The sequence below is a fragment of the Oncorhynchus mykiss genome, chromosome 21, assembly GCF_013265735.2.
Source record: "Oncorhynchus mykiss isolate Arlee chromosome 21, USDA_OmykA_1.1, whole genome shotgun sequence".
Classification (NCBI taxonomy): Eukaryota; Metazoa; Chordata; class Actinopteri; order Salmoniformes; family Salmonidae; genus Oncorhynchus; species Oncorhynchus mykiss.
In genome coordinates, this window is record NC_048585.1 from 59,524,669 (window position 1) to 59,551,913 (window position 27,245).

General features: G+C 40.9%; 29 non-coding genes across 29 annotated transcripts; all 29 read left to right on the forward strand.

Annotated features, from left to right (window-relative positions):
- Positions 1 to 546: 546 nt before the first annotated feature.
- trnar-ucu lies at positions 547 to 619 on the forward strand. Its single transcript has one exon. It is a non-coding gene; the product is annotated as a tRNA-Arg (tRNA).
- Positions 620 to 1,354: 735 nt separating this feature from the next.
- trnar-ucu lies at positions 1,355 to 1,427 on the forward strand. The gene has a single exon. It is a non-coding gene; the product is annotated as a tRNA-Arg (tRNA).
- A 1,079-nt stretch (positions 1,428 to 2,506) lies between these two features.
- Positions 2,507 to 2,579, forward strand: trnar-ucu. The gene has a single exon. It is a non-coding gene; the product is annotated as a tRNA-Arg (tRNA).
- A 907-nt stretch (positions 2,580 to 3,486) lies between these two features.
- trnar-ucu lies at positions 3,487 to 3,559 on the forward strand. Its single transcript has one exon. It is a non-coding gene; the product is annotated as a tRNA-Arg (tRNA).
- Positions 3,560 to 4,259: 700 nt separating this feature from the next.
- Positions 4,260 to 4,333, forward strand: trnar-ucu. The gene has a single exon. It is a non-coding gene; the product is annotated as a tRNA-Arg (tRNA).
- A 700-nt stretch (positions 4,334 to 5,033) lies between these two features.
- On the forward strand, positions 5,034 to 5,106 carry trnar-ucu. Its single transcript has one exon. It is a non-coding gene; the product is annotated as a tRNA-Arg (tRNA).
- Positions 5,107 to 5,828: 722 nt separating this feature from the next.
- Positions 5,829 to 5,901, forward strand: trnar-ucu. The gene has a single exon. It is a non-coding gene; the product is annotated as a tRNA-Arg (tRNA).
- Positions 5,902 to 6,807: 906 nt separating this feature from the next.
- Positions 6,808 to 6,880, forward strand: trnar-ucu. The gene has a single exon. It is a non-coding gene; the product is annotated as a tRNA-Arg (tRNA).
- Positions 6,881 to 7,594: 714 nt separating this feature from the next.
- On the forward strand, positions 7,595 to 7,667 carry trnar-ucu. Its single transcript has one exon. It is a non-coding gene; the product is annotated as a tRNA-Arg (tRNA).
- A 906-nt stretch (positions 7,668 to 8,573) lies between these two features.
- trnar-ucu lies at positions 8,574 to 8,646 on the forward strand. The gene has a single exon. It is a non-coding gene; the product is annotated as a tRNA-Arg (tRNA).
- Positions 8,647 to 9,380: 734 nt separating this feature from the next.
- On the forward strand, positions 9,381 to 9,453 carry trnar-ucu. The gene has a single exon. It is a non-coding gene; the product is annotated as a tRNA-Arg (tRNA).
- Positions 9,454 to 10,175: 722 nt separating this feature from the next.
- Positions 10,176 to 10,248, forward strand: trnar-ucu. The gene has a single exon. It is a non-coding gene; the product is annotated as a tRNA-Arg (tRNA).
- Positions 10,249 to 11,795: 1,547 nt separating this feature from the next.
- trnar-ucu lies at positions 11,796 to 11,868 on the forward strand. Its single transcript has one exon. It is a non-coding gene; the product is annotated as a tRNA-Arg (tRNA).
- Positions 11,869 to 12,913: 1,045 nt separating this feature from the next.
- On the forward strand, positions 12,914 to 12,986 carry trnar-ucu. Its single transcript has one exon. It is a non-coding gene; the product is annotated as a tRNA-Arg (tRNA).
- A 700-nt stretch (positions 12,987 to 13,686) lies between these two features.
- trnar-ucu lies at positions 13,687 to 13,759 on the forward strand. Its single transcript has one exon. It is a non-coding gene; the product is annotated as a tRNA-Arg (tRNA).
- A 700-nt stretch (positions 13,760 to 14,459) lies between these two features.
- trnar-ucu lies at positions 14,460 to 14,532 on the forward strand. Its single transcript has one exon. It is a non-coding gene; the product is annotated as a tRNA-Arg (tRNA).
- A 1,045-nt stretch (positions 14,533 to 15,577) lies between these two features.
- On the forward strand, positions 15,578 to 15,650 carry trnar-ucu. The gene has a single exon. It is a non-coding gene; the product is annotated as a tRNA-Arg (tRNA).
- Positions 15,651 to 16,350: 700 nt separating this feature from the next.
- On the forward strand, positions 16,351 to 16,423 carry trnar-ucu. The gene has a single exon. It is a non-coding gene; the product is annotated as a tRNA-Arg (tRNA).
- Positions 16,424 to 17,123: 700 nt separating this feature from the next.
- Positions 17,124 to 17,196, forward strand: trnar-ucu. The gene has a single exon. It is a non-coding gene; the product is annotated as a tRNA-Arg (tRNA).
- An 870-nt stretch (positions 17,197 to 18,066) lies between these two features.
- Positions 18,067 to 18,139, forward strand: trnar-ucu. Its single transcript has one exon. It is a non-coding gene; the product is annotated as a tRNA-Arg (tRNA).
- A 562-nt stretch (positions 18,140 to 18,701) lies between these two features.
- Positions 18,702 to 18,774, forward strand: trnar-ucu. Its single transcript has one exon. It is a non-coding gene; the product is annotated as a tRNA-Arg (tRNA).
- Positions 18,775 to 19,513: 739 nt separating this feature from the next.
- Positions 19,514 to 19,586, forward strand: trnar-ucu. The gene has a single exon. It is a non-coding gene; the product is annotated as a tRNA-Arg (tRNA).
- A 914-nt stretch (positions 19,587 to 20,500) lies between these two features.
- trnar-ucu lies at positions 20,501 to 20,573 on the forward strand. Its single transcript has one exon. It is a non-coding gene; the product is annotated as a tRNA-Arg (tRNA).
- A 1,169-nt stretch (positions 20,574 to 21,742) lies between these two features.
- On the forward strand, positions 21,743 to 21,815 carry trnar-ucu. Its single transcript has one exon. It is a non-coding gene; the product is annotated as a tRNA-Arg (tRNA).
- Positions 21,816 to 22,721: 906 nt separating this feature from the next.
- trnar-ucu lies at positions 22,722 to 22,794 on the forward strand. Its single transcript has one exon. It is a non-coding gene; the product is annotated as a tRNA-Arg (tRNA).
- Positions 22,795 to 23,356: 562 nt separating this feature from the next.
- Positions 23,357 to 23,429, forward strand: trnar-ucu. The gene has a single exon. It is a non-coding gene; the product is annotated as a tRNA-Arg (tRNA).
- Positions 23,430 to 24,335: 906 nt separating this feature from the next.
- Positions 24,336 to 24,408, forward strand: trnar-ucu. The gene has a single exon. It is a non-coding gene; the product is annotated as a tRNA-Arg (tRNA).
- A 562-nt stretch (positions 24,409 to 24,970) lies between these two features.
- On the forward strand, positions 24,971 to 25,043 carry trnar-ucu. The gene has a single exon. It is a non-coding gene; the product is annotated as a tRNA-Arg (tRNA).
- Positions 25,044 to 26,212: 1,169 nt separating this feature from the next.
- trnar-ucu lies at positions 26,213 to 26,285 on the forward strand. Its single transcript has one exon. It is a non-coding gene; the product is annotated as a tRNA-Arg (tRNA).
- The last annotated feature ends 960 nt before the right edge of the window (positions 26,286 to 27,245 follow it).

The window sequence follows — 27,245 nt, forward strand, 5'->3', positions numbered from 1 at the left end:
TGTGGAGGAAGAGAGATCAGCACGTGACACAGAGTTTGATGGATTGAAGCTTTCCGATTCAATTTTTAGAAATGAAGATTTAACTGGGATAAAAAAGGAGAATTTCATGGGCATGTTGCCCTCCGAAATGCAATTTTTTTTACAACTGCTTCTATCACTTCATATAGGTCATGCTGATCACACATTTCCACAGTGACTTTAGACACTGACTGCCTAATCCATTTATTGTGAGTTCAAGTATTGTTTTGGGGTACCTGAAAGTGGAGGGATGAAGTGGAAGTGTGCAGGGCAGTTAACCAAGTGATTTATGGATCGAAACCATCCTCTGCTATTCAGTTTGCTTTAGCAATGAAGTGGAAACAGAAATATTAAACCTTAATTTCATGGGCATGTCTCAGTGCCCTCCGTGATTATTTTTTGACTGCTTCTGTCAGTTTGTACAGGTCATGCTGATTACAGAAGCGAAGCGGAAGCGTGATGTCTACTTTAGCCACGTGTACGATCGGTCGAAACCACTCTCTGCTATCCACTTCATTTTCAGCAAGTGCCCCAGTGGCCTAATGGATAAGGCACTGGCCTTCTAAGCCAGGGATTGTGGGTTCGAGTCCCATCTGGGGTGGATGAATGCAAATTCCTGTGTAGGAAGAGAGATCAGCACGTGACACAGAGTTTGATGGATTGAAGCTTTCTGATTCAATTTTTAGAAATGAAGATTTAACTGGGATAAAAAAGGAGAATTTCATGGGCATGTTGCCCTCCGAAATGCATTTTTTTTTTACAACTGCTTCTATCAATGAATGCAAATTCCTGTGGAGGAAGAGAGATCAGCACGTGACACAGAGTTTGATGGATTGAAGCTTTCCGATTCAATTTTTAGAAATGAAGATTTAACTGGGATAAAAAAGGAGAATTTCATGGGCATGTTGCCCTCCGAAATGCAATTTTTTTTACAACTGCTTCTATCACTTCATATAGGTCATGCTGATCACACATTTCCACAGTGACTTTAGACACTGACTGCCTAATCCATTTATTGTGAGTTCAAGTATTGTTTTGGGGTACCTGAAAGTGGAGGGATGAAGTGGAAGTGTGCAGGGCAGTTAACCAAGTGATTTATGGATCGAAACCATCCTCTGCTATTCAGTTTGCTTTAGCAATGAAGTGGAAACAGAAATATTAAACCTTAATTTCATGGGCATGTCTCAGTGCCCTCCGTGATTAATTTTTGACTGCTTCTGTCAGTTTGTACAGGTCATGCTGATTACAGAAGCGAAGCGGAAGCGTGATGTCTACTTTAGCCACGTGTACGATCGGTCGAAACCACTCTCTGCAATCCACTTCATTTTCAGCAAGTGCCCCAGTGGCCTAATGGATAAGGCACTGGCCTTCTAAGCCAGGGATTGTGGGTTCGAGTCCCATCTGGGGTGGATGAATGCAAATTCCTGTGTAGGAAGAGAGATCAGCACGTGACACAGAGTTTGATGGATTGAAGCTTTCCGATTCAATTTTTAGAAATGAAGATTTAACTGGGATAAAAAAGGAGAATTTCATGGGCATGTTGCCCTCCGAAATGCAATTTTTTTTACAACTGCTTCTATCAATGAATGCAAATTCCTGTGGAGGAAGAGAGATCAGCACGTGACACAGAGTTTGATGGATTGAAGCTTTCCGATTCAATTTTTAGAAATGAAGATTTAACTGGGATAAAAAAGGAGAATTTCATGGGCATGTTGCCCTCCGAAATGCAATTTTTTTTACAACTGCTTCTATCAATGAATGCAAATTCCTGTGGAGGAAGAGAGATCAGCACGTGACACAGAGTTTGATGGATTGAAGCTTTCCGATTCAATTTTTAGAAATGAAGATTTAACTGGGATAAAAAAGGAGAATTTCATGGGCATGTTGCCCTCCGAAATGCATTTTTTTTTTACAACTGCTTCTATCAATGAATGCAAATTCCTGTGGAGGAAGAGAGATCAGCACGTGACACAGAGTTTGATGGATTGAAGCTTTCCGATTCAATTTTTAGAAATGAAGATTTAACTGGGATAAAAAAGGAGAATTTCATGGGCATGTTGCCCTCCGAAATGCAATTTTTTTTACAACTGCTTCTATCACTTCATATAGGTCATGCTGATCACACATTTCCACAGTGACTTTAGACACTGACCGCCTAATCCATTTATTGTGAGTTCAAGTATTGTTTTGGGGTACCTGAAAGTGGAGGGATGAAGTGGAAGTGTGCAGGGCAGTTAACCAAGTGATTTATGGATCGAAACCATCCTCTGCTATTCAGTTTGCTTTAGCAATGAAGTGGAAACAGAAATATTAAACCATAATTTCATGGGCATGTCTCAGTGCCCTCCGTGATTATTTTTTGACTGCTTCTGTCAGTTTGTACAGGTCATGCTGATTACAGAAGCGAAGCGGAAGCGTGATGTCTACTTTAGCCACGTGTACGATCGGTCGAAACCACTCTCTGCTATCCACTTCATTTTCAGCAAGTGCCCCAGTGGCCTAATGGATAAGGCACTGGCCTTCTAAGCCAGGGATTGTGGGTTCGAGTCCCATCTGGGGTGGATGAATGCAAATTCCTGTGTAGGAAGAGAGATCAGCACGTGACACAGAGTTTGATGGATAGAAGCTTTCTGATTCAATTTTTAGAAATGAAGATTTAACTGGGATAAAAAAGGAGAATTTCATGGGCATGTTGCCCTCCGAAATGCATTTTTTTTTTACAACTGCTTCTATCAATGAATGCAAATTCCTGTGGAGGAAGAGAGATCAGCACGTGACACAGAGTTTGATGGATTGAAGCTTTCCGATTCAATTTTTAGAAATGAAGATTTAACTGGGATAAAAAAGGAGAATTTCATGGGCATGTTGCCCTCCGAAATGCAATTTTTTTTACAACTGCTTCTATCAATGAATGCAAATTCCTGTGGAGGAAGAGAGATCAGCACGTGACACAGAGTTTGATGGATTGAAGCTTTCCGATTCAATTTTTAGAAATGAAGATTTAACTGGGATAAAAAAGGAGAATTTCATGGGCATGTTGCCCTCCGAAATGCAATTTTTTTTACAACTGCTTCTATCACTTCATATAGGTCATGCTGATCACACATTTCCACAGTGACTTTAGACACTGACTGCCTAATCCATTTATTGTGAGTTCAAGTATTGTTTTGGGGTACCTGAAAGTGGAGGGATGAAGTGGAAGTGTGCAGGGCAGTTAACCAAGTGATTTATGGATCGAAACCATCCTCTGCTATTCAGTTTGCTTTAGCAATGAAGTGGAAACAGAAATATTAAACCATAATTTCATGGGCATGTCTCAGTGCCCTCCGTGATTATTTTTTGACTGCTTCTGTCAGTTTGTACAGGTCATGCTGATTACAGAAGCGAAGCGGAAGCGTGATGTCTACTTTAGCCACGTGTACGATCGGTCGAAACCACTCTCTGCTATCCACTTCATTTTCACCAAGTGCCCCAGTGGCCTAATTGATAAGGCACTGGCTTTCTAAGCCAGGGATTGTGGGTTCGAGTCCCATCTGGGGTGGATGAATGCAAATTCCTGTGTAGGAAGAGAGATCAGCACGTGACACAGAGTTTGATGGATTGAAGCTTTCTGATTCAATTTTTAGAAATGAAGATTTAACTGGGATAAAAAAGGAGAATTTCATGGGCATGTTGCCCTCCGAAATGCAATTTTTTTTACAACTGCTTCTATCAATGAATGCAAATTCCTGTGGAGGAAGAGAGATCAGCACGTGACACAGAGTTTGATGGATTGAAGCTTTCCGATTCAATTTTTAGAAATGAAGATTTAACTGGGATAAAAAAGGAGAATTTCATGGGCATGTTGCCCTCCGAAATGCAATTTTTTTTACAACTGCTTCTATCACTTCATATAGGTCATGCTGATCACACATTTCCACAGTGACTTTAGACACTGACTGCCTAATCCATTTATTGTGAGTTCAAGTATTGTTTTGGGGTACCTGAAAGTGGAGGGATGAAGTGGATCGAAACCATCCTCTGCTATTCAGTTTGCTTTAGCAATGAAGTGGAAACAGAAATATTAAACCTTAATTTCATGGGCATGTCTCAGTGCCCTCCGTGATTATTTTTTGACTGCTTCTGTCAGTTTGTACAGGTCATGCTGATTACAGAAGCGAAGCGGAAGCGTGATGTCTACTTTTGCCACGTGTACGATCGGTCGAAACCACTCTCTGCTATCCACTTCATTTTCAGCAAGTGCCCCAGTGGCCTAATGGATAAGGCACTGGCCTTCTAAGCCAGGCGATTGTGGGTTTGAGTCCCATCTGGGGTGGATGAATGCAAATTCCTGTGTAGGAAGAGAGATCAGCAAGTGACACAGAGTTTGATGGATTGAAGCTTTCTGATTCAATTTTTAGAAATGAAGATTTAACTGGGATAAAAAAGGAGAATTTCATGGGCATGTTGCCCTCCGAAATGCAATTTTTTTTACAACTGCTTCTATCAATGAATGCAAATTCCTGTGGAGGAAGAGAGATCAGCACGTGACACAGAGTTTGATGGATTGAAGCTTTCCGATTCAATTTTTAGAAATAAAGATTTAACTGGGATAAAAAAGGAGAATTTCATGGGCATGTTGCCCTCCGAAATGCAATTTTTTTTACAACTGCTTCTATCACTTCATATAGGTCATGCTGATCACACATTTCCACAGTGACTTTAGACACTGACTGCCTAATCCATTTATTGTGAGTTCAAGTATTGTTTTGGGGTACCTGAAAGTGGAGGGATGAAGTGGATCGAAACCATCCTCTGCTATTCAGTTTGCTTTAGCAATGAAGTGGAAACAGAAATATTAAACCTTAATTTCATGGGCATGTCTCAGTGCCCTCCGTGATTATTTTTTGACTGCTTCTGTCAGTTTGTACAGGTCATGCTGATTACAGAAGCGAAGCGGAAGCGTGATGTCTACTTTAGCCACGTGTACGATCGGTCGAAACCACTCTCTGCTATCCACTTCATTTTCAGCAAGTGCCCCAGTGGCCTAATGGATAAGGCACTGGCCTTCTAAGCCAGGGATTGTGGGTTCGAGTCCCATCTGGGGTGGATGAATGCAAATTCCTGTGTAGGAAGAGAGATCAGAGTTTGATGGATTGAAGCTTTCTGATTCAATTTTTAGAAATGAAGATTTAACTGGGATAAAAAAGGAGAATTTCATGGGCATGTTGCCCTCCGAAATGCAATTTTTTTTACAACTGCTTCTATCAATGAATGCAAATTCCTGTGGAGGAAGAGAGATCAGCACGTGACACAGAGTTTGATGGATTGAAGCTTTCCGATTCAATTTTTAGAAATGAAGATTTAACTGGGATAAAAAAGGAGAATTTCATGGGCATGTTGCCCTCCGAAATGCAATTTTTTTTACAACTGCTTCTATCACTTCATATAGGTCATGCTGATCACACATTTCCACAGTGACTTTAGACACTGACCGCCTAATCCATTTATTGTGAGTTCAAGTATTGTTTTGGGGTACCTGAAAGTGGAGGGATGAAGTGGAAGTGTGCAGGGCAGTTAACCAAGTGATTTATGGATCGAAACCATCCTCTGCTATTCAGTTTGCTTTAGCAATGAAGTGGAAACAGAAATATTAAACCATAATTTCATGGGCATGTCTCAGTGCCCTCCGTGATTCTTTTTTGACTGCTTCTGTCAGTTTGTACAGGTCATGCTGATTACAGAAGCGAAGCGGAAGCGTGATGTCTACTTTAGCCACGTGTACGATCGGTCGAAACCACTCTCTGCTATCCACTTCATTTTCAGCAAGTGCCCCAGTGGCCTAATGGATAAGGCACTGGCCTTCTAAGCCAGGGATTGTGGGTTCGAGTCCCATCTGGGGTGGATGAATGCAAATTCCTGTGTAGGAAGAGAGATCAGCACGTGACACAGAGTTTGATGGATTGAAGCTTTCCGATTCAATTTTTAGAAATGAAGATTTAACTGGGATAAAAAAGGAGAATTTCATGGGCATGTTGCCCTCCGAAATGCAATTTTTTTTACAACTGCTTCTATCAATGAATGCAAATTCCTGTGGAGGAAGAGAGATCAGCACGTGACACAGAGTTTGATGGATTGAAGCTTTCCGATTCAATTTTTAGAAATGAAGATTTAACTGGGATAAAAAAGGAGAATTTCATGGGCATGTTGCCCTCCGAAATGCAATTTTTTTTACAACTGCTTCTATCAATGAATGCAAATTCCTGTGGAGGAAGAGAGATCAGCACGTGACACAGAGTTTGATGGATTGAAGCTTTCCGATTCAATTTTTAGAAATGAAGATTTAACTGGGATAAAAAAGGAGAATTTCATGGGCATGTTGCCCTCCGAAATGCAATTTTTTTTACAACTGCTTCTATCACTTCATATAGGTCATGCTGATCACACATTTCCACAGTGACTTTAGACACTGACTGCCTAATCCATTTATTGTGAGTTCAAGTATTGTTTTGGGGTACCTGAAAGTGGAGGGATGAAGTGGAAGTGTGCAGGGCAGTTAACCAAGTGATTTATGGATCGAAACCATCCTCTGCTATTCAGTTTGCTTTAGCAATGAAGTGGAAACAGAAATATTAAACCTTAATTTCATGGGCATGTCTCAGTGCCCTCCGTGATTATTTTTTGACTGCTTCTGTCAGTTTGTACAGGTCATGCTGATTACAGAAGCGAAGCGGAAGCGTGATGTCTACTTTAGCCACGTGTACGATCGGTCGAAACCACTCTCTGCTATCCACTTCATTTTCAGCAAGTGCCCCAGTGGCCTAATGGATAAGGCCCTGGCCTTCTAAGCCAGGGATTGTGGGTTCGGGTCCCATCTGGGGTGCAAATTCCTGTGTAGGAAGAGAGATCAGAGTTTGATGGATTGAAGCTTTCTGATTCAATTTTTAGAAATGAAGATTTAACTGGGATAAAAAAGGAGAATTTCATGGGCATGTTGCCCTCCGAAATGCAATTTTTTTTACAACTGCTTCTATCAATGAATGCAAATTCCTGTGGAGGAAGAGAGATCAGCACGTGACACAGAGTTTGATGGATTGAAGCTTTCCGATTCAATTTTTAGAAATGAAGATTTAACTGGGATAAAAAAGGAGAATTTCATGGGCATGTTGCCCTCCGAAATGCAATTTTTTTTACAACTGCTTCTATCACTTCATATAGGTCATGCTGATCACACATTTCCACAGTGACTTTAGACACTGACCGCCTAATCCATTTATTGTGAGTTCAAGTATTGTTTTGGGGTACCTGAAAGTGGAGGGATGAAGTGGAAGTGTGCAGGGCAGTTAACCAAGTGATTTATGGATCGAAACCATCCTCTGCTATTCAGTTTGCTTTAGCAATGAAGTGGAAACAGAAATATTAAACCATAATTTCATGGGCATGTCTCAGTGCCCTCCGTGATTATTTTTTGACTGCTTCTGTCAGTTTGTACAGGTCATGCTGATTACAGAAGCGAAGCGGAAGCGTGATGTCTACTTTAGCCACGTGTACGATCGGTCGAAACCACTCTCTGCTATCCACTTCATTTTCAGCAAGTGCCCCAGTGGCCTAATGGATAAGGCACTGGCCTTCTAAGCCAGGGATTGTGGGTTCGAGTCCCATCTGGGGTGGATGAATGCAAATTCCTGTGTAGGAAGAGAGATCAGCACGTGACACAGAGTTTGATGGATTGAAGCTTTCCGATTCAATTTTTAGAAATGAAGATTTAACTGGGATAAAAAAGGAGAATTTCATGGGCATGTTGCCCTCCGAAATGCAATTTTTTTTACAACTGCTTCTATCAATGAATGCAAATTCCTGTGGAGGAAGAGAGATCAGCACGTGACACAGAGTTTGATGGATTGAAGCTTTCCGATTCAATTTTTAGAAATGAAGATTTAACTGGGATAAAAAAGGAGAATTTCATGGGCATGTTGCCCTCCGAAATGCAATTTTTTTTACAACTGCTTCTATCAATGAATGCAAATTCCTGTGGAGGAAGAGAGATCAGCACGTGACACAGAGTTTGATGGATTGAAGCTTTCCGATTCAATTTTTAGAAATGAAGATTTAACTGGGATAAAAAAGGAGAATTTCATGGGCATGTTGCCCTCCGAAATGCAATTTTTTTTACAACTGCTTCTATCACTTCATATAGGTCATGCTGATCACACATTTCCACAGTGACTTTAGACACTGACTGCCTAATCCATTTATTGTGAGTTCAAGTATTGTTTTGGGGTACCTGAAAGTGGAGGGATGAAGTGGAAGTGTGCAGGGCAGTTAACCAAGTGATTTATGGATCGAAACCATCCTCTGCTATTCAGTTTGCTTTAGCAATGAAGTGGAAACAGAAATATTAAACCATAATTTCATGGGCATGTCTCAGTGCCCTCCGTGATTATTTTTTGACTGCTTCTGTCAGTTTGTACAGGTCATGCTGATTACAGAAGCGAAGCGGAAGCGTGATGTCTACTTTAGCCACGTGTACGATCGGTCGAAACCACTCTCTGCTATCCACTTCATTTTCACCAAGTGCCCCAGTGGCCTAATTGATAAGGCACTGGCCTTCTAAGCCAGGGATTGTGGGTTCGAGTCCCATCTGGGGTGGATGAATGCAAATTCCTGTGTAGGAAGAGAGATCAGCACGTGACACAGAGTTTGATGGATTGAAGCTTTCTGATTCAATTTTTAGAAATGAAGATTTAACTGGGATAAAAAAGGAGAATTTCATGGGCATGTTGCCCTCCGAAATGCAATTTTTTTTACAACTGCTTCTATCAATGAATGCAAATTCCTGTGGAGGAAGAGAGATCAGCACGTGACACAGAGTTTGATGGATTGAAGCTTTCCGATTCAATTTTTAGAAATGAAGATTTAACTGGGATAAAAAAGGAGAATTTCATGGGCATGTTGCCCTCCGAAATGCAATTTTTTTTACAACTGCTTCTATCACTTCATATAGGTCATGCTGATCACACATTTCCACAGTGACTTTAGACACTGACTGCCTAATCCATTTATTGTGAGTTCAAGTATTGTTTTGGGGTACCTGAAAGTGGAGGGATGAAGTGGAAGTGTGCAGGGCAGTTAACCAAGTGATTTATGGATCGAAACCATCCTCTGCTATTCAGTTTGCTTTAGCAATGAAGTGGAAACAGAAATATTAAACCTTAATTTCATGGGCATGTCTCAGTGCCCTCCGTGATTATTTTTTGACTGCTTCTGTCAGTTTGTACAGGTCATGCTGATTACAGAAGCGAAGCGGAAGCGTGATGTCTACTTTAGCCACGTGTACGATCGGTCGAAACCACTCTCTGCTATCCACTTCATTTTCAGCAAGTGCCCCAGTGGCCTAATGGATAAGGCCCTGGCCTTCTAAGCCAGGGATTGTGGGTTCGAGTCCCATCTGGGGTGGATGAATGCAAATTCCTGTGTAGGAAGAGAGATCAGAGTTTGATGGATTGAAGCTTTCTGATTCAATTTTTAGAAATGAAGATTTAACTGGGATAAAAAAGGAGAATTTCATGGGCATGTTGCCCTCCGAAATGCAATTTTTTTTACAACTGCTTCTATCAATGAATGCAAATTCCTGTGGAGGAAGAGAGATCAGCACGTGACACAGAGTTTGATGGATTGAAGCTTTCCGATTCAATTTTTAGAAATGAAGATTTAACTGGGATAAAAAAGGAGAATTTCATGGGCATGTTGCCCTCCGAAATGCAATTTTTTTTACAACTGCTTCTATCACTTCATATAGGTCATGCTGATCACACATTTCCACAGTGACTTTAGACACTGACCGCCTAATCCATTTATTGTGAGTTCAAGTATTGTTTTGGGGTACCTGAAAGTGGAGGGATGAAGTGGAAGTGTGCAGGGCAGTTAACCAAGTGATTTATGGATCGAAACCATCCTCTGCTATTCAGTTTGCTTTAGCAATGAAGTGGAAACAGAAATATTAAACCATAATTTCATGGGCATGTCTCAGTGCCCTCCGTGATTATTTTTTGACTGCTTCTGTCAGTTTGTACAGGTCATGCTGATTACAGAAGCGAAGCGGAAGCGTGATGTCTACTTTAGCCACGTGTACGATCGGTTGAAACCACTCTCTGCTATCCACTTCATTTTCAGCAAGTGCCCCAGTGGCCTAATGGATAAGGCACTGGCCTTCTAAGCCAGGGATTGTGGGTTCGAGTCCCATCTGGGGTGGATGAATGCAAATTCCTGTGTAGGAAGAGAGATCAGCACGTGACACAGAGTTTGATGGATTGAAGCTTTCCGATTCAATTTTTAGAAATGAAGATTTAACTGGGATAAAAAAGGAGAATTTCATGGGCATGTTGCCCTCCGAAATGCAATTTTTTTTACAACTGCTTCTATCAATGAATGCAAATTCCTGTGGAGGAAGAGAGATCAGCACGTGACACAGAGTTTGATGGATTGAAGCTTTCCGATTCAATTTTTAGAAATGAAGATTTAACTGGGATAAAAAAGGAGAATTTCATGGGCATGTTGCCCTCCGAAATGCAATTTTTTTTACAACTGCTTCTATCAATGAATGCAAATTCCTGTGGAGGAAGAGAGATCAGCACGTGACACAGAGTTTGATGGATTGAAGCTTTCCGATTCAATTTTTAGAAATGAAGATTTAACTGGGATAAAAAAGGAGAATTTCATGGGCATGTTGCCCTCCGAAATGCAATTTTTTTTACAACTGCTTCTATCACTTCATATAGGTCATGCTGATCACACATTTCCACAGTGACTTTAGACACTGACTGCCTAATCCATTTATTGTGAGTTCAAGTATTGTTTTGGGGTACCTGAAAGTGGAGGGATGAAGTGGAAGTGTGCAGGGCAGTTAACCAAGTGATTTATGGATCGAAACCATCCTCTGCTATTCAGTTTGCTTTAGCAATGAAGTGACACAGAGTTTGATGGATTGAAGCTTTCTGATTCAATTTTTAGAAATGAAGATTTAACTGGGATAAAAAAGGAGAATTTCATGGGCATGTTGCCCTCCGAAATGCAATTTTTTTTTACAACTGCTTCTATCAATGAATGCAAATTCCTGTGGAGGAAGAGAGATCAGCACGTGACACAGAGTTTGATGGATTGAAGCTTTCCGATTCAATTTTTAGAAATGAAGATTTAACTGGGATAAAAAAGGAGAATTTCATGGGCATGTTGCCCTCCGAAATGCAATTTTTTTTACAACTGCTTCTATCAATGAATGCAAATTCCTGTGGAGGAAGAGAGATCAGCACGTGACACAGAGTTTGATGGATTGAAGCTTTCCGATTCAATTTTTAGAAATGAAGATTTAACTGGGATAAAAAAGGAGAATTTCATGGGCATGTTGCCCTCCGAAATGCAATTTTTTTTACAACTGCTTCTATCACTTCATATAGGTCATGCTGATCACACATTTCCACAGTGACTTTAGACACTGACTGCCTAATCCATTTATTGTGAGTTCAAGTATTGTTTTGGGGTACCTGAAAGTGGAGGGATGAAGTGGATCGAAACCATCCTCTGCTATTCAGTTTGCTTTAGCAATGAAGTGGAAACAGAAATATTAAACCTTAATTTCATGGGCATGTCTCAGTGCCCTCCGTGATTATTTTTTGACTGCTTCTGTCAGTTTGTACAGGTCATGCTGATTACAGAAGCGAAGCGGAAGCGTGATGTCTACTTTAGCCACGTGTACGATCGGTCGAAACCACTCTCTGCTATCCACTTCATTTTCAGCAAGTGCCCCAGTGGCCTAATGGATAAGGCACTGGCCTTCTAAGCCAGGGATTGTGGGTTCGAGTCCCATCTTGGGTGGATGAATGCAAATTCCTGTGTAGGAAGAGAGATCAGCACGTGACACAGAGTTTGATGGATTGAAGCTTTCTGATTCAATTTTTAGAAATGAAGATTTAACTGGGATAAAAAAGGAGAATTTCATGGGCATGTTGCCCTCCGAAATGCAATTTTTTTTACAACTGCTTCTATCAATGAATGCAAATTCCTGTGGAGGAAGAGAGATCAGCACGTGACACAGAGTTTGATGGATTGAAGCTTTCTGATTCAATTTTTAGAAATGAAGATTTAACTGGGATAAAAAAGGAGAATTTCATGGGCATGTTGCCCTCCGAAATGCAATTTTTTTTACAACTGCTTCTATCAATGAATGCAAATTCCTGTGTAGGAAGAGAGATCAGCACGTGACACAGAGTTTGATGGATTGAAGCTTTCCGATTCAATTTTTAGAAATGAAGATTTAACTGGGATAAAAAAGGAGAATTTCATGGGCATGTTGCCCTCCGAAATGCAATTTTTTTTTACAACTGCTTCTATCAATGAATGCAAATTCCTGTGGAGGAAGAGAGATCAGCACGTGACACAGAGTTTGATGGATTGAAGCTTTCCGATTCAATTTTTAGAAATGAAGATTTAACTGGGATAAAAAAGGAGAATTTCATGGGCATGTTGCCCTCCGAAATGCAATTTTTTTTACAACTGCTTCTATCACTTCATATAGGTCATGCTGATCACACATTTCCACAGTGACTTTAGACACTGACTGCCTAATCCATTTATTGTGAGTTCAAGTATTGTTTTGGGGTACCTGAAAGTGGAGGGATGAAGTGGATCGAAACCATCCTCTGCTATTCAGTTTGCTTTAGCAATGAAGTGGAAACAGAAATATTAAACCTTAATTTCATGGGCATGTCTCAGTGCCCTCCGTGATTATTTTTTGACTGCTTCTGTCAGTTTGTACAGGTCATGCTGATTACAGAAGCGAAGCGGAAGCGTGATGTCTACTTTTGCCACGTGTACGATCGGTCGAAACCACTCTCTGCTATCCACTTCATTTTCAGCAAGTGCCCCAGTGGCCTAATGGATAAGGCACTGGCCTTCTAAGCCAGGGATTGTGGGTTTGAGTCCCATCTGGGGTGGATGAATGCAAATTCCTGTGTAGGAAGAGAGATCAGCACGTGACACAGAGTTTGATGGATTGAAGCTTTCTGATTCAATTTTTAGAAATGAAGATTTAACTGGGATAAAAAAGGAGAATTTCATGGGCATGTTGCCCTCCGAAATGCAATTTTTTTTACAACTGCTTCTATCAATGAATGCAAATTCCTGTGGAGGAAGAGAGATCAGCACGTGACACAGAGTTTGATGGATTGAAGCTTTCCGATTCAATTTTTAGAAATAAAGATTTAACTGGGATAAAAAAGGAGAATTTCATGGGCATGTTGCCCTCCGAAATGCAATTTTTTTTACAACTGCTTCTATCACTTCATATAGGTCATGCTGATCACACATTTCCACAGTGACTTTAGACACTGACTGCCTAATCCATTTATTGTGAGTTCAAGTATTGTTTTGGGGTACCTGAAAGTGGAGGGATGAAGTGGATCGAAACCATCCTCTGCTATTCAGTTTGCTTTAGCAATGAAGTGGAAACAGAAATATTAAACCTTAATTTCATGGGCATGTCTCAGTGCCCTCCGTGATTATTTTTTGACTGCTTCTGTCAGTTTGTACAGGTCATGCTGATTACAGAAGCGAAGCGGAAGCGTGATGTCTACTTTAGCCACGTGTACGATCGGTCGAAACCACTCTCTGCTATCCACTTCATTTTCAGCAAGTGCCCCAGTGGCCTAATGGATAAGGCACTGGCCTTCTAAGCCAGGGATTGTGGGTTCGAGTCCCATCTTGGGTGGATGAATGCAAATTCCTGTGTAGGAAGAGAGATCAGCACGTGACACAGAGTTTGATGGATTGAAGCTTTCTGATTCAATTTTTAGAAATGAGGATTTAACTGGGATAAAAAAGGAGAATTTCATGGGCATGTTGCCCTCCGAAATGCAATTTTTTTTACAACTGCTTCTATCAATGAATGCAAATTCCTGTGGAGGAAGAGAGATCAGCACGTGACACAGAGTTTGATGGATTGAAGCTTTCCGATTCAATTTTTAGAAATGAAGATTTAACTGGGATAAAAAAGGAGAATTTCATGGGCATGTTGCCCTCCGAAATGCAATTTTTTTTACAACTGCTTCTATCACTTCATATAGGTCATGCTGATCACACATTTCCACAGTGACTTTAGACACTGACTGCCTAATCCATTTATTGTGAGTTCAAGTATTGTTTTGGGGTACCTGAAAGTGGAGGGATGAAGTGGATCGAAACCATCCTCTGCTATTCAGTTTGCTTTAGCAATGAAGTGGAAACAGAAATATTAAACCTTAATTTCATGGGCATGTCTCAGTGCCCTCCGTGATTATTTTTTGACTGCTTCTGTCAGTTTGTACAGGTCATGCTGATTACAGAAGCGAAGCGGAAGCGTGATGTCTACTTTAGCCACGTGTACGATCGGTCGAAACCACTCTCTGCTATCCACTTCATTTTCAGCAAGTGCCCCAGTGGCCTAATGGATAAGGCACTGGCCTTCTAAGCCAGGGATTGTGGGTTCGAGTCCCATCTTGGGTGGATGAATGCAAATTCCTGTGTAGGAAGAGAGATCAGCACGTGACACAGAGTTTGATGGATTGAAGCTTTCTGATTCAATTTTTAGAAATGAAGATTTAACTGGGATAAAAAAGGAGAATTTCATGGGCATGTTGCCCTCCGAAATGCAATTTTTTTTACAACTGCTTCTATCAATGAATGCAAATTCCTGTGGAGGAAGAGAGATCAGCACGTGACACAGAGTTTGATGGATTGAAGCTTTCTGATTCAATTTTTAGAAATGAAGATTTAACTGGGATAAAAAAGGAGAATTTCATGGGCATGTTGCCCTCCGAAATGCAATTTTTTTTACAACTGCTTCTATCAATGAATGCAAATTCCTGTGTAGGAAGAGAGATCAGCACGTGACACAGAGTTTGATGGATTGAAGCTTTCCGATTCAATTTTTAGAAATGAAGATTTAACTGGGATAAAAAAGGAGAATTTCATGGGCATGTTGCCCTCCGAAATGCAATTTTTTTTTACAACTGCTTCTATCAATGAATGCAAATTCCTGTGGAGGAAGAGAGATCAGCACGTGACACAGAGTTTGATGGATTGAAGCTTTCCGATTCAATTTTTAGAAATGAAGATTTAACTGGGATAAAAAAGGAGAATTTCATGGGCATGTTGCCCTCCGAAATGCAATTTTTTTTACAACTGCTTCTATCACTTCATATAGGTCATGCTGATCACACATTTCCACAGTGACTTTAGACACTGACTGCCTAATCCATTTATTGTGAGTTCAAGTATTGTTTTGGGGTACCTGAAAGTGGAGGGATGAAGTGGATCGAAACCATCCTCTGCTATTCAGTTTGCTTTAGCAATGAAGTGGAAACAGAAATATTAAACCTTAATTTCATGGGCATGTCTCAGTGCCCTCCGTGATTATTTTTTGACTGCTTCTGTCAGTTTGTACAGGTCATGCTGATTACAGAAGCGAAGCGGAAGCGTGATGTCTACTTTTGCCACGTGTACGATCGGTCGAAACCACTCTCTGCTATCCACTTCATTTTCAGCAAGTGCCCCAGTGGCCTAATGGATAAGGCACTGGCCTTCTAAGCCAGGGATTGTGGGTTTGAGTCCCATCTGGGGTGGATGAATGCAAATTCCTGTGTAGGAAGAGAGATCAGCACGTGACACAGAGTTTGATGGATTGAAGCTTTCTGATTCAATTTTTAGAAATGAAGATTTAACTGGGATAAAAAAGGAGAATTTCATGGGCATGTTGCCCTCCGAAATGCAATTTTTTTTACAACTGCTTCTATCAATGAATGCAAATTCCTGTGGAGGAAGAGAGATCAGCACGTGACACAGAGTTTGATGGATTGAAGCTTTCCGATTCAATTTTTAGAAATAAAGATTTAACTGGGATAAAAAAGGAGAATTTCATGGGCATGTTGCCCTCCGAAATGCAATTTTTTTTACAACTGCTTCTATCACTTCATATAGGTCATGCTGATCACACATTTCCACAGTGACTTTAGACACTGACTGCCTAATCCATTTATTGTGAGTTCAAGTATTGTTTTGGGGTACCTGAAAGTGGAGGGATGAAGTGGATCGAAACCATCCTCTGCTATTCAGTTTGCTTTAGCAATGAAGTGGAAACAGAAATATTAAACCTTAATTTCATGGGCATGTCTCAGTGCCCTCCGTGATTATTTTTTGACTGCTTCTGTCAGTTTGTACAGGTCATGCTGATTACAGAAGCGAAGCGGAAGCGTGATGTCTACTTTAGCCACGTGTACGATCGGTCGAAACCACTCTCTGCTATCCACTTCATTTTCAGCAAGTGCCCCAGTGGCCTAATGGATAAGGCACTGGCCTTCTAAGCCAGGGATTGTGGGTTCGAGTCCCATCTTGGGTGGATGAATGCAAATTCCTGTGTAGGAAGAGAGATCAGCACGTGACACAGAGTTTGATGGATTGAAGCTTTCTGATTCAATTTTTAGAAATGAGGATTTAACTGGGATAAAAAAGGAGAATTTCATGGGCATGTTGCCCTCCGAAATGCAATTTTTTTTACAACTGCTTCTATCAATGAATGCAAATTCCTGTGGAGGAAGAGAGATCAGCACGTGACACAGAGTTTGATGGATTGAAGCTTTCCGATTCAATTTTTAGAAATGAAGATTTAACTGGGATAAAAAAGGAGAATTTCATGGGCATGTTGCCCTCCGAAATGCAATTTTTTTTACAACTGCTTCTATCACTTCATATAGGTCATGCTGATCACACATTTCCACAGTGACTTTAGACACTGACTGCCTAATCCATTTATTGTGAGTTCAAGTATTGTTTTGGGGTACCTGAAAGTGGAGGGATGAAGTGGATCGAAACCATCCTCTGCTATTCAGTTTGCTTCAGCAATGAAGTGGAAACAGAAATATTAAACCTTAATTTCATGGGCATGTCTCAGTGCCCTCCGTGATTATTTTTTGACTGCTTCTGTCAGTTTGTACAGGTCATGCTGATTACAGAAGCGAAGCGGAAGCGTGATGTCTACTTTAGCCACGTGTACGATCGGTCGAAACCACTCTCTGCTATCCACTTCATTTTCAGCAAGTGCCCCAGTGGCCTAATGGATAAGGCACTGGCCTTCTAAGCCAGGGATTGTGGGTTCGAGTCCCATCTGGGGTGGATGAATGCAAATTCCTGTGTAGGAAGAGAGATCAGCACGTGACACAGAGTTTGATGGATTGAAGCTTTCTGATTCAATTTTTAGAAATGAAGATTTAACTGGGATAAAAAAAGAATTTCATGGGCATGTTGCCCTCCGAAATGCAATTTTTTTTACAACTGCTTCTATCAATGAATGCAAATTCCTGTGGAGGAAGAGAGATCAGCACGTGACACAGAGTTTGATGGATTGAAGCTTTCTGATTCAATTTTTAGAAATGAAGATTTAACTGGGATAAAAAAGGAGAATTTCATGGGCATGTTGCCCTCCGAAATGCAATTTTTTTTACAACTGCTTCTATCAATGAATGCAAATTCCTGTGGAGGAAGAGAGATCAGCACGTGACACAGAGTTTGATGGATTGAAGCTTTCCGATTCAATTTTTAGAAATGAAGATTTAACTGGGATAAAAAAGGAGAATTTCATGGGCATGTTGCCCTCCGAAATGCAATTTTTTTTACAACTGCTTCTATCACTTCATATAGGTCATGCTGATCACACATTTCCACAGTGACTTTAGACACTGACTGCCTAATCCATTTATTGTGAGTTCAAGTATTGTTTTGGGGTACCTGAAAGTGGAGGGATGAAGTGGATCGAAACCATCCTCTGCTATTCAGTTTGCTTTAGCAATGAAGTGGAAACAGAAATATTAAACCTTAATTTCATGGGCATGTCTCAGTGCCCTCCGTGATTATTTTTTGACTGCTTCTGTCAGTTTGTACAGGTCATGCTGATTACAGAAGCGAAGCGGAAGCGTGATGTCTACTTTAGCCACGTGTACGATCGGTCGAAACCACTCTCTGCTATCCACTTCATTTTCAGCAAGTGCCCCAGTGGCCTAATGGATAAGGCACTGGCCTTCTAAGCCAGGGATTGTGGGTTCGAGTCCCATCTTGGGTGGATGAATGCAAATTCCTGTGTAGGAAGAGAGATCAGCACGTGACACAGAGTTTGATGGATTGAAGCTTTCCGATTCAATTTTTAGAAATGAAGATTTAACTGGGATAAAAAAGGAGAATTTCATGGGCATGTTGCCCTCCGAAATGCAATTTTTTTTACAACTGCTTCTATCACTTCATATAGGTCATGCTGATCACACATTTCCACAGTGACTTTAGACACTGACTGCCTAATCCATTTATTGTGAGTTCAAGTATTGTTTTGGGGTACCTGAAAGTGGAGGGATGAAGTGGAAGTGTGCAGGGCAGTTAACCAAGTGATTTATGGATCGAAACCATCCTCTGCTATTCAGTTTGCTTTAGCAATGAAGTGGAAACAGAAATATTAAACCTTAATTTCATGGGCATGTCTCAGTGCCCTCCGTGATTATTTTTTGACTGCTTCTGTCAGTTTGTACAGGTCATGCTGATTACAGAAGCGAAGCGGAAGCGTGATGTCTACTTTAGCCACGTGTACGATCGGTCGAAACCACTCTCTGCTATCCACTTCATTTTCAGCAAGTGCCCCAGTGGCCTAATGGATAAGGCACTGGCCTTCTAAGCCAGGGATTGTGGGTTCGAGTCCCATCTGGGGTGGATGAATGCAAATTCCTGTGTAGGAAGAGAGATCAGCACGTGACACAGAGTTTGATGGATTGAAGCTTTCTGATTCAATTTTTAGAAATGAAGATTTAACTGGGATAAAAAAGGAGAATTTCATGGGCATGTCTCTGTGCCATCCGAAATGCAATTTTTTTTACAACTGCTTCTATCAATGAATGCAAATTCCTGTGGAGGAAGAGAGATCAGCACGTGACACAGAGTTTGATGGATTGAAGCTTTCCGATTCAATTTTTAGAAATGAAGATTTAACTGGGATAAAAAAGGAGAATTTCATGGGCATGTTGCCCTCCGAAATGCAATTTTTTTTACAACTGCTTCTATCAGTTCATATAGGTCATGCTGATCACACATTTCCACAGTGACTTTAGACACTGACCGCCTAATCCATTTATTGTGAGTTCAAGTATTGTTTTGGGGTACCTGAAAGTGGAGGGATGAAGTGGAAGTGTGCAGGGCAGTTAACCAAGTGATTTATGGATCGAAACCATCCTCTGCTATTCAGTTTGCTTTAGCAATGAAGTGGAAACAGAAATATTAAACCTTAATTTCATGGGCATGTCTCAGTGCCCTCCGTGATTATTTTTTGACTGCTTCTGTCAGTTTGTACAGCTCATGCTGATTACAGAAGCGAAGCGGAAGCGTGATGTCTACTTTAGCCACGTGTACGATCGGTCGAAACCACTCTCTGCTATCCACTTCATTTTCAGCAAGTGCCCCAGTGGCCTAATGGATAAGGCACTGGCCTTCTAAGCCAGGGATTGTGGGTTCGAGTCCCATCTGGGGTGGATGAATGCAAATTCCTGTGTAGGAAGAGAGCAGCAGGTGACACAGAGTTTGATGGATTGAAGCTTTCTGATTCAATTTTTAGAAATGAAGATTTAACTGGGATAAAAAAGGAGAATTTCATGGGCATGTCTCTGTGCCATCCGAAATGCAATTTTTTTTACAACTGCTTCTATCAATGAATGCAAATTCCTGTGGAGGAAGAGAGATCAGCACGTGACACAGAGTTTGATGGATTGAAGCTTTCTGATTCAATTTTTAGAAATGAAGATTTAACTGGGATAAAAAAGGAGAATTTCATGGGCATGTCTCTGTGCCATCCGAAATGCAATTTTTTTTACAACTGCTTCTATCAATGAATGCAAATTCCTGTGGAGGAAGAGAGATCAGCACGTGACACAGAGTTTGATGGATTGAAGCTTTCCGATTCAATTTTTAGAAATGAAGATTTAACTGGGATAAAAAAGGAGAATTTCATGGGCATGTTGCCCTCCGAAATGCAATTTTTTTTACAACTGCTTCTATCAGTTCATATAGGTCATGCTGATCACACATTTCCACAGTGACTTTAGACACTGACCGCCTAATCCATTTATTGTGAGTTCAAGTATTGTTTTGGGGTACCTGAAAGTGGAGGGATGAAGTGGAAGTGTGCAGGGCAGTTAACCAAGTGATTTATGGATCGAAACCATCCTCTGCTATTCAGTTTGCTTTAGCAATGAAGTGGAAACAGAAATATTAAACCTTAATTTCATGGGCATGTCTCAGTGCCCTCCGTGATTATTTTTTGACTGCTTCTGTCAGTTTGTACAGCTCATGCTGATTACAGAAGCGAAGCGGAAGCGTGATGTCTACTTTAGCCACGTGTACGATCGGTCGAAACCACTCTCTGCTATCCACTTCATTTTCAGCAAGTGCCCCAGTGGCCTAATGGATAAGGCACTGGCCTTCTAAGCCAGGGATTGTGGGTTCGAGTCCCATCTGGGGTGGATGAATGCAAATTTCTGTGTAGGAAGAGAGATCAGCAGGTGACACAGAGTTTGATGGATTGAAGCTTTCTGATTCAATTTTTAGAAATGAAGATTTAACTGGGATAAAAAAGGAGAATTTCATGGGCATGTCTCTGTGCCATCCGAAATGCAATTTTTTTTACAACTGCTTCTATCAATGAATGCAAATTCCTGTGGAGGAAGAGAGATCAGCACGTGACACAGAGTTTGATGGATTGAAGCTTTCTGATTCAATTTTTAGAAATGAAGATTTAACTGGGATAAAAAAGGAGAATTTCATGGGCATGTTGCCCTCCGAAATGCAATTTTTTTTACAACTGCTTCTATCAATGAATGCAAATTCCAGTGGAGGAAGAGAGATCAGCACGTGACACAGAGTTTGAGGGATTGTGGGTTCGAGTCCCATCTGGGGTGGATGAATGCAAATTCCTGTGTAGGAAGAGAGATCAGCACGTGACACAGAGTTTGATGGATTGAAGCTTTCTGATTCAATTTTTAGAAATGAAGATTTAACTGGGATAAAAAAGGAGAATTTCATGGGCATGTTGCCCTCCGAAATGCAATTTTTTTTACAACTGCTTCTATCAATGAATGCAAATTCCTGTGGAGGAAGAGAGATCAGCACGTGACACAGAGTTTGATGGATTGAAGCTTTCCGATTAAATTTTTAGAAATGAAGATTTAACTGGGATAAAAAAGGAGAATTTCATGGGCATGTTGCCCTCCGAAATGCAATTTTTTTTACAACTGCTTCTATCACTTCATATAGGTCATGCTGATCACACATTTCCACAGTGACTTTAGACACTGACTGCCTAATCCATTTATTGTGAGTTCAAGTATTGTTTTGGGGTACCTGAAAGTGGAGGGATGAAGTGGAAGTGTGCAGGGCAGTTAACCAAGTGATTTATGGATCGAAACCATCCTCTGCTATTCAGTTTGCTTTAGCAATGAAGTGGAAACAGAAATATTAAACCTTAATTTCATGGGCATGTCTCAGTGCCCTCCGTGATTATTTTTGGACTGCTTCTGTCAGTTTGTACAGGTCATGCTGATTACAGAAGCGAAGCGGAAGCGTGATGTCTACTTTAGCCACGTGTACGATCGGTCGAATCCACTCTCTGCTATCCACTTCATTTTCAGCAAGTGCCCCAGTGGCCTAATGGATAAGGCACTGGCCTTCTAAGCCAGGGATTGTGGGTTCGAGTCCCATCTGGTGTGGATGAATGCAAATTCCTGTGTAGGAAGAGAGATCAGCACGTGACACAGAGTTTGATGGATTGAAGCTTTCTCATTCAATTTTTAGAAATGAAGATTTAACTGGGATAAAAAAGGAGAATTTCATGGGCATGTTGCCCTCCGAAATGCAATTTTTTTTACAACTGCTTCTATCAATGAATGCAAATTCCTGTGTAGGAAGAGAGATCAGCACGTGACACAGAGTTTGATGGATTGAAGCTTTCTGATTCAATTTTTAGAAATGAAGATTTAACTGGGATAAAAAAGGAGAATTTCATGGGCATGTTGCCCTCCGAAATGCAATTTTTTTTACAACTGCTTCTATCAATGAATGCAAATTCCTGTGGAGGAAGAGAGATCAGCACGTGACACAGAGTTTGATGGATTGAAGCTTTCCGATTCAATTTTTAGAAATGAAGATTTAACTGGGATAAAAAAGGAGAATTTCATGGGCATGTTGCCCTCCGAAATGCAATTTTTTTTACAACTGCTTCTATCACTTCATATAGGTCATGCTGATCACACATTTCCACAGTGACTTTAGACACTGACTGCCTAATCCATTTATTGTGAGTTCAAGTATTGTTTTGGGGTACCTGAAAGTGGAGGGATGAAGTGGAAGTGTGCAGGGCAGTTAACCAAGTGATTTATGGATTGAAACCATCCTCTGCTATTCAGTTTGCTTTAGCAATGAAGTGGAAACAGAAATATTAAACCTTAATTTCATGGGCATGTCTCAGTGCCCTCCGTGATTATTTTTGGACTGCTTCTGTCAGTTTGTACAGGTCATGCTGATTACAGAAGCGAAGCGGAAGCGTGATGTCTACTTTAGCCAAGTGTACGATCGGTCGAATCCACTCTCTGCTATCCACTTCATTTTCAGCAAGTGCCCCAGTGGCCTAATGGATAAGGCACTGGCCTTCTAAGCCAGGGATTGTGGGTTCGAGTCCCATCTGGGGTGGATGAATGCAAATTCCTGTGTAGGAAGAGAGATCAGCACGTGACACAGAGTTTTATGGATTGAAGCTTTCTGATTCAATTTTTAGAAATGAAGATTTAACTGGGATAAAAAAGGAGAATTTCATGGGCATGTTGCCCTCCGAAATGCAATTTTTTTTACAACTGCTTCTATCAGTTCATATAGGTCATGCTGATCACACATTTCCACAGTGACTTTAGACACTGACCGCCTAATCCATTTATTGTGAGTTCAAGTATTGTTTTGGGGTACCTGAAAGTGGAGGGATGAAGTGGAAGTGTGCAGGGCAGTTAACCAAGTGATTTATGGATCGAAACCATCCTCTGCTATTCAGTTTGCTTTAGCAATGAAGTGGAAACAGAAATATTAAACCTTAATTTCATGGGCATGTCTCAGTGCCCTCCGTGATTATTTTTGGACTGCTTCTGTCAGTTTGTACAGGTCATGCTGATTACAGAAGCGAAGCGGAAGCGTGATGTCTACTTTAGCCACGTGTACGATCGGTCGAATCCACTCTCTGCTATCCACTTCATTTTCAGCAAGTGCCCCAGTGGCCTAATGGATAAGGCACTGGCCTTCTAAGCCAGGGATTGTGGGTTCGAGTCCCATCTGGTGTGGATGAATGCAAATTCCTGTGTAGGAAGAGAGATCAGCACGTGACACAGAGTTTGATGGATTGAAGCTTTCTCATTCAATTTTTAGAAATGAAGATTTAACTGGGATAAAAAAGGAGAATTTCATGGGCATGTTGCCCTCCGAAATGCAATTTTTTTTACAACTGCTTCTATCAATGAATGCAAATTCCTGTGTAGGAAGAGAGATCAGCACGTGACACAGAGTTTGATGGATTGAAGCTTTCTGATTCAATTTTTAGAAATGAAGATTTAACTGGGATAAAAAAGGAGAATTTCATGGGCATGTTGCCCTCCGAAATGCAATTTTTTTTACAACTGCTTCTATCAATGAATGCAAATTCCTGTGGAGGAAGAGATATCAGCACGTGACACAGAGTTTGATGGATTGAAGCTTTCCGATTCAATTTTTAGAAATGAAGATTTAACTGGGATAAAAAAGGAGAATTTCATGGGCATGTTGCCCTCCGAAATGCAATTTTTTTTACAACTGCTTCTATCACTTCATATAGGTCATGCTGATCACACATTTCCACAGTGACTTTAGACACTGACTGCCTAATCCATTTATTGTGAGTTCAAGTATTGTTTTGGGGTACCTGAAAGTGGAGGGATGAAGTGGAAGTGTGCAGGGCAGTTAACCAAGTGATTTATGGATTGAAACCATCCTCTGCTATTCAGTTTGCTTTAGCAATGAAGTGGAAACAGAAATATTAAACCTTAATTTCATGGGCATGTCTCAGTGCCCTCCGTGATTATTTTTGGACTGCTTCTGTCAGTTTGTACAGGTCATGCTGATTACAGAAGCGAAGCGGAAGCGTGATGTCTACTTTAGCCAAGTGTACGATCGGTCGAATCCACTCTCTGCTATCCACTTCATTTTCAGCAAGTGCCCCAGTGGCCTAATGGATAAGGCACTGGCCTTCTAAGCCAGGGATTGTGGGTTCGAGTCCCATCTGGGGTGGATGAATGCAAATTCCTGTGTAGGAAGAGAGATCAGCACGTGACACAGAGTTTTATGGATTGAAGCTTTCTGATTCAATTTTTAGAAATGAAGATTTAACTGGGATAAAAAAGGAGAATTTCATGGGCATGTTGCCCTCCGAAATGCAATTTTTTTTACAACTGCTTCTATCAGTTCATATAGGTCATGCTGATCACACATTTCCACAGTGACTTTAGACACTGACCGCCTAATCCATTTATTGTGAGTTCAAGTATTGTTTTGGGGTACCTGAAAGTGGAGGGATGAAGTGGAAGTGTGCAGGGCAGTTAACCAAGTGATTTATGGATTGAAACCATCCTCTGCTATTCAGTTTGCTTTAGCAATGAAGTGGAAACAGAAATATTAAACCTTAATTTCATGGGCATGTCTCAGTGCCCTCCGTGATTATTTTTTGACTGCTTCTGTCAGTTTGTACAGGTCATGCTGATTACAGAAGCGAAGCGGAAGCGTGATGTCTACTTTAGCCACGTGTACGATCGGTCGAAACCACTCTCTGCTATCCACTTCATTTTCAGCAAGTGCCCCAGTGGCCTAATGGATAAGGCACTGGCCTTCTAAGCCAGGGATTGTGGGTTCGAGTCCCATCTGGGGTGGATGAATGCAAATTCCTGTGTAGGAAGAGAGATCAGCAGGTGACACAGAGTTTGATGGATTGAAGCTTTCTGATTGAATTTTTAGAAATGAAGATTTAACTGGGATAAAAAAGGAGAATTTCATGGGCATGTTGCCCTCCGAAATGCAATTTTTTTTACAACTGCTTCTATCAATGAATGCAAATTCCTGTGGAGGAAGAGAGATCAGCACGTGACACAGAGTTTGATGGATTGAAGCTTTCTGATTCAATTTTTAGAAATGAAGATTTAACTGGGATAAAAAAGGAGAATTTCATGGGCATGTTGCCCTCCGAAATGCAATTTTTTTTACAACTGCTTCTATCAATGAATGCAAATTCCTGTGGAGGAAGAGAGATCAGCACGTGACACAGAGTTTGAGGGATTGTGGGTTCGAGTCCCATCTGGGGTGGATGAATGCAAATTCCTGTGTAGGAAGAGAGATCAGCAGGTGACACAGAGTTTGATGGATTGAAGCTTTCTGATTCAATTTTTAGAAATGAAGATTTAACTGGGATAAAAAAGGAGAATTTCATGGGCATGTCTCTGTGCCATCCGAAATGCAATTTTTTTTACAACTGCTTCTATCAATGAATGCAAATTCCTGTGGAGGAAGAGAGATCAGCACGTGACACAGAGTTTGATGGATTGAAGCTTTCCGATTCAATTTTTAGAAATGAAGATTTAACTGGGATAAAAAAGGAGAATTTCATGGGCATGTTGCCCTCCGAAATGCATTTTTTTTTACAACTGCTTCTATCAGTTCATATAGGTCATGCTGATCACACATTTCCACAGTGACTTTAGACACTGACCGCCTAATCCATTTATTGTGAGTTCAAGTATTGTTTTGGGGTACCTGAAAGTGGAGGGATGAAGTGGAAGTGTGCAGGGCAGTTAACCAAGTGATTTATGGATCGAAACCATCCTCTGCTATTCAGTTTGCTTTAGCAATGAAGTGGAAACAGAAATATTAAACCTTAATTTCATGGGCATGTCTCAGTGCCCTCCGTGATTATTTTTTGACTGCTTCTGTCAGTTTGTACAGCTCATGCTGATTACAGAAGCGAAGCGGAAGCGTGATGTCTACTTTAGCCACGTGTACGATCGGTCGAAACCACTCTCTGCTATCCACTTCATTTTCAGCAAGTGCCCCAGTGGCCTAATGGATAAGGCACTGGCCTTCTAAGCCAGGGATTGTGGGTTTGAGTCCCATCTGGGGTGGATGAATGCAAATTCCTGTGTAGGAAGAGAGATCAGCATGTGACACAGAGTTTGATGGATTGAAGCTTTCTGATTCAATTTTTAGAAATGAAGATTTAACTGGGATAAAAAAGGAGAATTTCATGGGCATGTTGCCCTCCGAAATGCAATTTTTTTTACAACTGCTTCTATCAATGAATGCAAATTCCTGTGGAGGAAGAGAGATCAGCACGTGACACAGAGTTTGATGGATTGAAGCTTTCTGATTCAATTTTTAGAAATGAAGATTTAACTGGGATAAAAAAGGAGAATTTCATGGGCATGTTGCCCTCCGAAATGCAATTTTTTTTACAACTGCTTCTATCAATGAATGCAAATTCCTGTGGAGGAAGAGAGATCAGCACGTGACACAGAGTTTGATGGATTGAAGCTTTCCGATTCAATTTTTAGAAATGAAGATTTAACTGGGATAAAAAAGGAGAATTTCATGGGCATGTTGCCCTCCGAAATGCAATTTTTTTTACAACTGCTTCTATCACTTCATATAGGTCATGCTGATCACACATTTCCACAGTGACTTTAGACACTGACCGCCTAATCCATTTATTGTGAGTTCAAGTATTGTTTTGGGGTACCTGAAAGTGGAGGGATGAAGTGGAAGTGTGCAGGGCAGTTAACCAAGTGATTTATGGATTGAAACCATCCTCTGCTATTCAGTTTGCTTTAGCAATGAAGCGGAAACAGAAATATTAAACGTTAATTTCATGGGCATGTCTCAGTTTCCTCCGTGATTATTTTTTGACTGCTTCTGTCAGTTTGTACAGGTCATGCTGATTACAGAAGCGAAGCGGAAGCGTGATGTCTACTTTAGCCACGTGTACGATCGGTTGAAACCACTCTCTGCTATCCACTTCATTTTCAGCAAGTGCCCCAGTGGCCTAATGGATAAGGCCTTCTAAGCCAGGGATTGTGGGTTCGAGT